Raw genomic sequence first — 12,668 nt, forward strand, 5'->3', positions numbered from 1 at the left:
AACAGATAGATGAAATTATTATAAGACGTAATAATTAAAGTTTACTTAACAACAATAGTTTCCATGTTTATTGTATTTAGAAATAATAGATTATTTTCAAGATTTAATCTTAGAAAAAATAATTAGTATATTTATTGTATTAAGAAGCAATATGTCAAATGAACTTATAGTTCATCATTTAGTCTCTTAATGCTACTATGGAAAAATTTGTGACAAGGTTCTTCTTTTACCTAAGATTCATCTTCTTACTGACTCCCCTTGAAAAAATCCTGAAACTGCCACTAACTGCAGACATTTCATTACGTACTTCTACTAATTTTCTCAACCAAAAAAAGGTTAAACTTGTTGCCCACAAGTTTTTTTTTACACAATTTTACACACCCCAAAAGGCAACTTGCTTTTTAGGGTTTATGTAAAATTCTGTATAAAAAAAAAAAATATATATATATATATATATATATATATATATGTGTGTAATAAACAATATTGCTAAAAAAAAGATCCGGTTAATGTGTACCTTTAGGCATTTATTAATGAGTTATTTAAGAAAAGTTTTGATACTACTTTTATGGAAAATATAAAAAAAAAAATGTCAAAAATTATATAGACCAAACCACATTTTCATATTTAAGGTTCACAAGTATGAACCAAACACTTTTTAATAATCAAGAATTTAAAAAAAAAATTGAAATTGAATGTTTATCATCTACAAATCTAATAAAATATATATATATATATATATATCAAAAGTTTTATAGACCAACTAGTTAGCACATTCTAGTGTTTTCAACAGAGATATTTAGAATTCAAATCTACACTCCCATAATTACTGAATTATTAAAAAAACCTATATAAGATTTATTAAGCGAAATTATTACGGATTTATTTGTAAGTCACCTAGTTATTAAGTAAGTACCAAATCTTAAAGCAGTAAATAAGAGTGCAATAAACACAATATTCAAGATTTGGTAACAAATAAAGCTGAAAACCAAAAATGAACATCGTTGATGAAAAAACTACTTTGGAGACCTAGTCATGTAAATAATTTAGGTGAAAACACAATTTTGATTCCTTCATTTTGGGATCACGGTCAATTTGGTCATCTACATGCATGTTTATAGCAATTAATTTGGTTATTTTTATGTTTAATTTAGAGTTAATTTAGTCCCTACCATTAACTCACTAACGGAAAATGTCTATGTATCTAACGTGTGTTATGTTAGCATAGACGTGGCAAAAAAAATATTAAAAAAAATACATAAGAAAATGCAAGAATACACAAGAAAATTAAAGAAACTGAGAATTTTTTTTATTAAAAAAGTAATTTTCTTTATTTTTTTTATTTTAATTTTTCCAGATTAGTTTTTGTTCTAACATGACCTTTTTGTTGTTATTGAAATGCTTATGTGGCCTTTTAAATGTTAATTGTTTGATTATATATATATATATATATATATATATATATATATATTTGCCATGTGTATGCTAACAAAGTATACTGTTAACCACGTAAACATTTTTCGTTAATGCATTAACGATAGGGACTAAATTTACTCTAAGTTGAATATAACAACGATTAAATTGACTGTTACGAAACTATAAGGCCAAATTGTTGGTGATCCTGAAATGTAGAGACTAAAATGGTTTTTTTGCCAATAATTTACTAAGGAAAAACAGTTATAATAATCTACTTACAAAGTTTTTTATGTGATAATGTAAAGGGAAACGCAATTTCTAAAAAGAAGGGAGAGAATAGATAATATATTCACATTTAGCCTTAAATTGCAGACTACCGTGATTGGAATTTGGAAGACTAAAGATTACTAACCTCTCACAGCATTAGGTTTTTTTTTTTTTGACACGCCCACAGAATAAGATTACTGCCTTGAATTAACCAAATGGGCACTACGTTATATAGATTATTGCACGTCCCACACGGTTAACAAAGCTAGCATGAATGAGATTTTGACGACTTTACTTCCATCAGTCAATGAAAACGTAGTCAGGTAAGTTAAAGGACCATTTGGTAACGTTGTTTTAATAATGTTGTTTGTATTTTTTAAAAAAATATACGAGTGAAAAAATGTATAAAAATATATGTAATGTTGTTTAAAAACTAAAAATATGTATTTAAACACATGTACCAAATGAGCCCTAAATAAATCGAATAAAAATATCAAAGCCCTAAACTGAACGAGTTATTTTAGAACTACAATATTTATTATACACTTTGTCACAATTTTATATATATATATTTCCTGCAGCTGCCAAAAAAGGTTTATTCTACAAGTCTGGTTGTTAAATCAAGGATCTTCCATCGGATGGAATTTCCTAAAATCTAAACCTTTCTACGGGGTGGAAGTTTTTAAAATCTATCTAAACCTTAATTTCTAGATTGCAATCTTTTTTTATGGTAAAAAGGTTGCAATCTTTATTGACTATCATGAGATTTTGATAATGAATTTGTGTAAGAACACCGAAGCTTGCATTATTTTGCACTAAGCACAAATTGATGACAGAGAGCTGTACGTGATTGGTGACCTTTATTTATGACCTTGAGAGAGTAAAGTCTATGGATGAATCATGAATGAGAGGAAAATCTCAAGAAAGAAGAGGAAAAGAAGGTTGAGCTAGAAACACATGGATTATTATAATAAAACGTATGAACTAAGAAACCAGTGCTTTTAATAACTAATACTATATCTATTAGGACTGAAAGCGACACCATTTTGAAACACAAACTGATCCTCAAAGAGATAAGATAGACAACATTGTTCATATTACAGGTAACATTTGCTTGAGTGGAAATGACACTGTTTGGCGTAAGTGAGGTTCTTGATACGACAGCGTTTTTTTGTGTGCACACAAACGCATAAATCAGCAAAATTCAATTCAAGCATCACAAGAGGACAAGCCATAAACCAAGCCAAATGTCAGTTGAAGGAGGTTGATAACATCATGTTATTTGTTTTCAAATGTAATCTTATCTGTACATCAGTAAATAGATAGCGAAGCTCCCAAGAATATTACAGCAAGCAAATTACAATCACAATCTCCTTACACATTCAATCCAATAATGGCATCAGAGCATATTAACTCACCTCCAGCCATGACAAAATTTTTACTCTTCCTCTTCTACTTTTGATTCAGCCACACTATCTCTCAATCCTCCCCAACCCTTATCCCATCTAGGGCGGCCCAAGATGGTTTGAGGCCTCTAAGGCGATAATAATAAATGAGTCTTTTTACATTTAAATACCACTTAAAATAAAAATTTTAGTATTTTTTTTTAATTTATTGTTAATTCATTCTTAGTGATGAAGAATAGATTGCCATGACTTTTTTGGGCTCTCAAGCGGGCTTGAAATTGCGCAAAGCAAAAAGGTATTGGTAGAAATCATTTGGACGACAAAGTTGGCATTAATGTAAGATTTACATTGTAGAGAATTATATTTAACACGTTTGTTTTGAATCAATTAAAGATTTATATTGTAAATAATTATAGTGTACACATTTGCAAAAAATATACAATATTGAACACATTAAATCTTACATTGATAGTACAATGTAAACTATGAATTTTCCATTAAATTATTTCAAATTTGTTAAGATCTAAACCACCCCTTCCCAGATTTTAGATAAAATTTGTTGAGACCAAAATATTATTAACATGATCATATTTAAACATATTTCAGGTTGGTTTAAAAAGATTTTATTCAAGGTGTTCAAATTTTTATTTTAGGAGGGTCATATAAAAAAAAATTATATATATAAAAAGAAAATTGCCAACTCAGTGGGTACACTGAACCTCTTGAACCGTAAATGGCGCCACCCATGGCCGCCTTAGTATCTTGGAAACTCAGCACGAGCCAGGAAAGTTGCTATTTTTAGAATTTTCTACGGGGTGAAAGCAGTGTGGGTGATACCGTACCGTACCGGCCGGTACGGCCGGTATATATCGTACCGGCCAGTGAACCGGTACAGTACACCCCCTGTTTCGTACCGGAAAAAATACCGGTCGTACCGGCCGCATACCGGCCGTACCGGCAAAATCCGACTGTTTCGGCCGGTAAATGGATACCGGGCCGAAACACGAAATACAAATCTGAGTAAGCCAAAAAAACCCAGCAGAAAGAAGGAGAAAAATGAAAAAAAAAAATGCAAAAGGTAACCAGTGAACATATATAAATTCCAAATTTACAACATATATAAACTCAAAAAAAAAAACAAACACTCCTCGGCAGCGACACTGGTACCATCCCAATTGCGCCGCTTGCCATGGCCAGTTAACCACGCTGCCAGTGTTGTTGCTAGGAGTCTGTAACGCCACTCCTCGGCGGCAAAATTGGTACGCCTCTTTCTCTCTTGCCTCTCTGCCATGGCCAATACACCTCTTTCTCTCTTGCTCTACACTAGTTAAGACTTAAGAACTGCTCAACACTGCTGTGAAGCAGTTCACTTTGACCGAACTAGTAAACTTCTTTGAGAGTTGAGAGAGCTGGAGATGGCGGCAGCTCTTTTCACAGAGAATGCAAAATGGGAACTAGTAAACTTCTAGACTAAGGGTTGAAGTGTTGTACAGCTGAAGTGTTGTACAGCTGTTTGGTTTATCCATAAGATAAAAATAAAAAAAAGTGTTGTACAGCTGTAAATGTAAACTTCTAGACTAAGTTTTATCTTTCTTTATTTTTTTATTATTATAATAAGGTATAATATAATAAGGTATATTAGTTTTACAACTTTTGTTCCGGTGATTGAATATTCTTTACACAGTACACCACAATTAATAATAATAATAATAATAATAATAATAATATATAATATATAATAATGTGATTTATATTAGAATATCTATAAAATATTAAACATACCAATAAAATAATATTTATAACTAAATGTTTGTAAAAAAAAATCATTATAACTTTGTATATTGTATAAAATAGTAAAAAATAGCGGTAAATCCGAAACGGTACACCGGTATTGACCGGTACCCGAAATATATCGTACCACTAGCTAACCCGGTACAGCCTCCGGTACGGTATTGACTTCCTTGGGTGAAAGTTTTTAAAATATAAACCTTAATTTCTAGGTTGCAATCTTTATTGACTATCATGAGGTTTTTGTGATGAATTTGTGTAAGAACACCGAAGATTGAGAAACATGTGGTTTATTATACTAATAAAACATTAGAAATACGTGGTTTAATTGCCCGTTTGAATTCACGTCAAAGCTATGTTTTATGTTTGCATTTATTTCTTCTTTTTTTCTTTTTTTTTATTCATGCGCAACAGCTTTTAGGAGACAGTGTACTGTTCATACCGACAGTGCACTATTCATACACTGGTTGTGCACTGTTTATTAGAAAAAAAAATTAAAAATAGGTCTCACGATACTATTCATACATTTAAAAATTATTTTGCTACAGTATTTTTAATTTTCAACAATAAATTCTATTTAAATGGACCTTAAATAACTATAATACTATCTATTAAGACAAAAAAGCGACACGGTTTGAAACACAAAACTGATCCTCAAGAGATTACATATAGAGACAACATTGTCCACGTTACAGGCAACACTTGCTTCAGTGGAAACGACACTATTTGGCGTAAGTCAGGTTTTCGATGCGACAGCGTTTTGTTGTGTGCACACAAACGCACGCATAAATCAACAAAATTCAATAATTGGAGCACCATAGGGGACAAGATTGAGCTAAGCTGTAATATCCTATTAATTGCACCTGGTGCACCAGATCCAAATCTGGACAAAGGGAACAAACCACAGACCAAGTCAAATGTTAATTGAAGGCAAGGATGGACACAGGTGCGGGCAAAGGTCCGTGGGTCTAATTTTTTTTAGTTATTATATATTTTATTTTTGTAGTTGAATTCCCTTCTAAAATCTTAGACTTTTCCTTCTCCTTAATAATCTTAACTAACCTAATTTAAATAGCAATTATTCAACCCAAAAATTTAGCAAAAACAATATAAAAAAAATCATAATGGTGATTGTGTTTTAGCAAAAAAAAAAAATTTATCTTTACCACCAAAGAACCAAAAAAATCATGTGTTATTGAAGAAGTCAAAGCTAAATTTTTTGCAACTACAGTAAACTAGTATAAATACCAATTGACTATAGCAAGTTGTTAAAAATAAAACACAATATTTTATTAAGATTATATATATATATATATATATATATATATATATCATTTTATATATATATATGTGTGTGTGTGTGTGTGTGTGTGTCTCATTCCAATTGAAAAACTCAAATTCTCTCTCTTTCTATATTATTTTAATGAGCTGTTTATGTTATTTTAAATGAATTAATAAAAAAAATTGAACATTTGATATTGTGTGTATTATAAAGTGATGTGATAAAATAGATAAAGTAGATTTTTAAGGTGTTAAAAGCTAAAACTGTGAATGTTCTAACTTCAACAACAACAAAAATCCTAGCCAGTCTAGTAAAAAAAAAAATTTATTTTGTTTATTTATTTTGTTTATTTTTTTTTTTTATCTTTGTTGGTAAATGATTGCATTTTAACGTAGTTAAAAACAACAATTTTGCATATTTATAAGTTTTTAACATGATATGAATCCTTATTTGGAGGGTTTTTTTTTTTTTTTCCTAGTACTCACTAGCTTAAAATCCTGGATCAATCCCTGGTTGAAGGAAGTTGATAACATCATGTTATTTGTTCTTCAAATGTAATCTAATCTATACATTAGTAAATAGATATAGAAGCTCCCAAGAATATTACAGCAGGCAAGCAAATCACACTCCAAATCTCATTCAATCCTTTTACAGTTGATTCAGCCACACAATCTCTCACTCTCAAATTATACTCAGAGCCTCATTACCAATGACAATAGAGCCTTTCCTGGAAAACAGCATTCCTACCTTACATAAATGGCCAACAAAATTTTGTATAATGTTGATGGCATCATGGCCCCCCCTCCTAAAACCATTCCTTCATCCTCATACTCTTCAACCATGCATGATTTCAAATCCTGACTATGCTCGTTTTTTTGAACTTATCAATTGTTGCTAAATGTTTAGGTATCTACTATCGCAGATCCAATTGTATCCAACATTGTTGGACTAGTACTTCTCTTGGGGTTTGGCAAACTTTGGAATAGATGCTTTCTTCTCAATCTTGTGCAAGGATTACGCAGACTTGTTATCAACTTGCCACTCTGAAGAAAGGCAACCTCTCCCTCTAAATAGGTGATTCTGAGATTTTATCCTATTTTCTTGCTGGTCTAGTGGTCTTCCATATGAATATATAGGATACTCTTGTGACCTCTACAACTACTCAATTGGAATCAGATTCTCTTGATGAATTCCATGGCCATCTTCATACCCATGAATTATGACTTGACCAACAGGCTGCATGCGTGCATCAAATGATTTGGGTCTTCCACCAGCCAATTTTGCTGCTCAATCCTCACCCTCCACCAACTCATCCTCCACCAATAGTTGTGGGTATAATTTGATAAATTACCAATTATCCAAAAAGCTTAAATCGTTAGGAAATAGTAATTAAAGGTAATTACTTAAACCATAATTCTAATATGCTGCCTCATATATGGGCCAAACTCCTCCTTATTTAGTGGGGTTCAACATGTCAAATTTTTAACATTTTAAATGAGAAGCAGTTGAGTGAAGTTAGAGATCAAACTAAGAATCTCATGTTTTGATACCATGATAAATTACTAATTATCTTAAAAACTTAAGTTATTAAGAAATGGTAAATTTCATCACTTAACCATAATTTTAATATAACTCTTATTGGTGCCAATTTTCGTGAAAATCTACAAGCCCGCTGCAAGCCAAGCTCAATTTCTTCTTGTGCCTGATTCATGTTTCTTTATCTTATTTTATTCTCTTTTGCATGGTCCAAACTCATGCGCCTAAATAGGGATTTGAGGGAGTGGTTTGGTTGGGATGAGTTGACTTTTTAGGACTTTTCTCATCTACCTAGATTACAGGTTGTGCCAAATGGTTAGGGGCCACTTTGTAGCACCTAGAGCTCATGCAGAAAGGTCATGTACCCAAAAATTTTACCCAAATGAAGATCTGTAGCTCTTGTTGTATGTTGTTGAAAGACATGTCATTTTAGGATTTTGGAGCAAGCTGGCTTCTTTGTTGGCTTTTGTTGCATATTGCTAGCAAGGGCAACTTCCCAAGAGGCTAAGATTGGCTAGGGAAGAACAGCCAATTGCATTTTTCTTAATAATGATAAAAAGCAAGACTTTATCTTACATAAACAAAGCAAATTTAACCATAACCATTAGTTTGACATTATTAGGGATAATGGCCTTAACCATTATGCTTAGACCAGTCCTTATGAGCATCCTAAGTTTGATATAAAACCCCAAATCAAATCAAGCATAACAAGCCATGTTTTACACTTGAAACCCTAACTTTAGAGCAAAAACTCATACAACAGTAGCATAGGGACCACTTTCTAAAGTCTTAGGGTGAAACAGTGGCACAAATGAGTCTTCCCTCTCTCCTTCACCACCTCTCTCAACTTCTCCTTTCTATTGTATATGAAAACTTTTTTAGATCTAGTTTGTTATGCATATTTTCCACAAGAAAGCAAAAGTTAATTGAGGAGAACATCAGTTATGCATAACCCATATTTGGGCTTGGCGAGAGAAATTGAAAGGCTGAACAAGTAGGCTCAGCCATGGGTTTGGGTTGGTATGAGAGAGAAAGAGTGAGAGCCATCGCTAGGGACAATGACAACACCTGGTGAGAGTTATAGAAAGAGAATGCATATGGGTTTTGATGAGTTGTGATTCTGCGTGACACTACCTATTCACTAATTCTTAATATGCTAATGTGACATGTTAGGATTAAAGGGTGCAAAACAACAATTTCACATTCAGTTTGAATTTAAACTCAATAAAGAAAGGAGTGCCAAAATACTAGTAATATGGAATTTGTGTGGCTTAAGAGCTTGTAAAAGCTTGTTATTAATCTTCTATTATCTTTTTCCTTTTTTGCTAGGTGCAAGTTTGGAACTAAATGAATACTTGCAAATTCATTTCCCAAAGTGTTTAGCCATTTGATTACATAAATGATGGCATGATTGTCAAAGTTAATAACTCCAAACTAATGTAGAGCTATCTTTTCTAACTCACCACTTGATGATTCATAAGACCATCTATGTATATCATTAAAAAAGTCGTATGACTAAAACTATAAATGGATGGTCTCTTCAATCACTATATAGTGAGTTGGAAGAAGAGAACTCTAAACTAGTTTAGAGCTAAATTGACCTTTTACATTGGTCAACAAAATTCTAGGAGGCCATCCACTTCTTTCCTCAACAAAGAGGTTTTGGTTGCAGTATTGAATTCTTAATTAATTATGCCAAACCATGACATATTGATAATCATTTTTATTTTATTTTTTAAATTTTTTTTAGAGATAATTACAACATGCTGTTAACCCGCAGTTCGAACCATTTATCCTCTTAAACTCTCAAACACTTTGTGCATAGAGAGGTGCCAATTTAACTACAAAGCTTTTGACTTTTATTTTTTAAATTTGGTGATTAGAACAATGAGAAAAGGATTTGAACCTTAGTTTTTCTTATAAAAAAGTGTAGACAATAATATTGTATTACAAAGATCTTAACGTCATATTTATAATAGTTTTTCTACAATCATAACCATAAATAACAAGGAGGAAAGGATTTGAACCTTAGTTTTTCTTCTAAAAAAGTGTAGACAATAATATTGTATTATAAAGATCTTAACGTCATATTTATAATAGTTTTTCTACAATTATTACCATAACTTTTACAATAACTGATGAAGTAGTTCATTTTTATTTTTTTTTTAAGAAGTAAATAATCAAAAGGAGAAGTTTTTTTTTTTTTTAATTTTTTTTAATGAGAAACATGGGGAGGAGAAGTTGACATAAAACACCAAAAGATATTATTATTTATCACCACTGGGTTACGCTTTAATGTGTAATAATGACTATAAGAGGTTTTTACTTTTTGGACTTAGATTAAGTTCAATGTCTAGATGAATTCAGTGTAATTGGATACTAAACATAATTCTTATACTTACTTTTTAAGTTTTTAGTATAAATTTTTAATTTATTGTCACTCCTAGTTAAGATTGAGGACGAGATGCTGACAGGTAATCTGCAGAAACGTGCTGCATATTTGCTCTATGATAACAGGAGATATGGTGATTTTAGGGATCTGATTTTGCTCTCAATGAAGAGGCTACAAAATGAAGCCAAAGAATGGTTTGAAATGAGTTGCAAACCGCATGAACGTCAACAGATGGCCTCAGCATAGTATCATGTTACTTATCACCCTACTTATTACTGGGAAGACTTTAATTGCTTGAGCTTTCTATGGATTGAAGGTGACTATTTGTTGAACATTAAAAAATTGAATAGCGGAAAAGTTTGCATAAAAAAAAAAATCACAAGTAGCCAATTTGTATTCAGGAAGAATTTAAGTTTATTATTTTCAGTTTATCATTGACAGGAATTTTGTTTGGTTCACGTTTTATTAAGTTCTATCTAGTTAAAAAGCACTTTTTTAAGATATAAGTAGCGATGGGACTAGAGAAAAATCATAAATGTTAGGGAATTGACTAAGTCATTCATCAAGTTTTTAGTTGACACGGGTAAAAAAATTATTCCTGTAGGTGTTTTGATCGCCAATTTTGGCAATAGGGTGGAGCATTATACTGCAAGTTCTGTGGTGGTAATATTCAAGCTTTTAGAAGATTGTAGTGGCCATGGAAACCTATTGGATTAGAAGATTGTAGAGGACACTTTTGCACATCTATGGGCCATGATAACACTTATCTTTGATTCAAAAAAAAAAGAAAAAAAAAAAAAGACAAATACCAAAACCTATTTCTCTAGCCATAAAATTAAGTCAGCCCACAACCCATAAATGTTGCCCATGTGCTTGGCAAAATAAATATGTGAAGTAAGCTAAATTTGGGCCCATAAAGTCAGCCTAAAACCATTATTATAGTCCATAAAAATAAAAAAGCTAGCCTATGAAATCGACCAACACGAGCCCACCACAAAAAAATCTAGCGAGACTACTAAAGTCCCACGGCTGGGCTTAAATTCAGGTTGTTCAATTTCTTATCGTTTGTGGTATGGACCAAGCCCACGTGTGTGATAGAGAAGACAAGTAAAAGGTAAAATAGGAGATGTGGATATAAAAGAAAAAGGGCCTATTTGGGCTTAACAAAAAAAAAAAACTCTCAAATGGACTTGGGAGTTGGGACATATGTGAGACTCATGAGCCCTTAAAGTGCAAAGTAATACACAAAAATTCATGAAGAAAGTCTAATATCTAATAGAGAGATGTTATGTCTATAATACACAAAAATTCATGAAGAAATTCATGAGCTTGTTTTTTTTTTTTTTTTTAATAAAGCCTGCCGGTTTTTTTTTTTTTTTTTTGGGTTATAGATAGGATTTGTTATGTGCTTAATTTTAATTAAAAAAAATAATCTTGTGTTTATATATATATGTATGTATGTATGTATGTATTAGTTAGTGGTAATATATTGAATAAGTCTTTATTTATGCAAGTTGAGATTGCTAAAAACTTGTTATTATTCGGTGAAACTACAATAATACTCTTTATATAAATCAGGTTCTATTTCTCATTTTCTCTACACTTGAAAGTTATTTTTTATTTTAGTTTTTATAAATATATTGTTTGATTAGAAATATCTACTAGAAAATATGCATCTAGGTATGAAAAACTTTTAAAAATAAAATTAATTGAGTCTTAAAAAGGATCAATGGATAAATTTGTTATTAGTAATAAACAAAATATAACACAAAATTTAGATGAAAATATCACAAATGAGCAAGAAATTCACCAAAAAGAGTTAGAAAATAATGAAATGATACAATTGCAAGATAACGATGATGTTCAATTTTGCAATACAACAAATCTTGATAATGAACTTTAAAATAATTTAGAAGAAAATGAAAATAATGATGAAAATATCACAAATGAACAAGTTTACCATAATGATGTTCAACTAGAAGAAAATGAAAATAATAATGACATGTTGAATTATATTCCTTCAAATATTTATGATCCAGGTAATTGAAAAAATATTGACACAAAATTAAGAGAAATATTAGTAGAAAGAGGTCCAATTAGAGATAATGATATAATTTTTCCTAGAGGTGATAACACTAGACATATTTCTACCATTCATTACACTCAAATATTATCAAATGGGAAGAAGCACTTGCATCTCCAAAAGTGAAAATGAGATGTTAGAAGAACTTGAATACAAAAATGTAAATAGTCAATTTGCATCTCAAAAGGCAAGAAAAATATATTTTAAATGAAATATATTATAATATAAACATATCAAATAAACATTAATTTAATTAATATATAAATATAAAAAATGCCCAATTTTTAGTTCTCGCCTTAGGCTCCAAAATGTCTAGGCCAGCCCTGTCTAGAACCCATAAACAGCCTCAACCCTGAACACTTCTGTTTCTCATCTTGTGTTTTTTTCAACCTCAATTAAAATTACATGGTATTTATATTTTATATATCACCATTTGGGATTCATTCACTCCTAGATTTTTGTGGCCACATAATTAGTTCATTTGTTTTGGAAGCAAAT

Source organism: Castanea sativa, chromosome 5 (genome assembly GCF_040712315.1).
Source record: "Castanea sativa cultivar Marrone di Chiusa Pesio chromosome 5, ASM4071231v1".
NCBI lineage: Eukaryota > Viridiplantae > Streptophyta > Magnoliopsida > Fagales > Fagaceae > Castanea > Castanea sativa.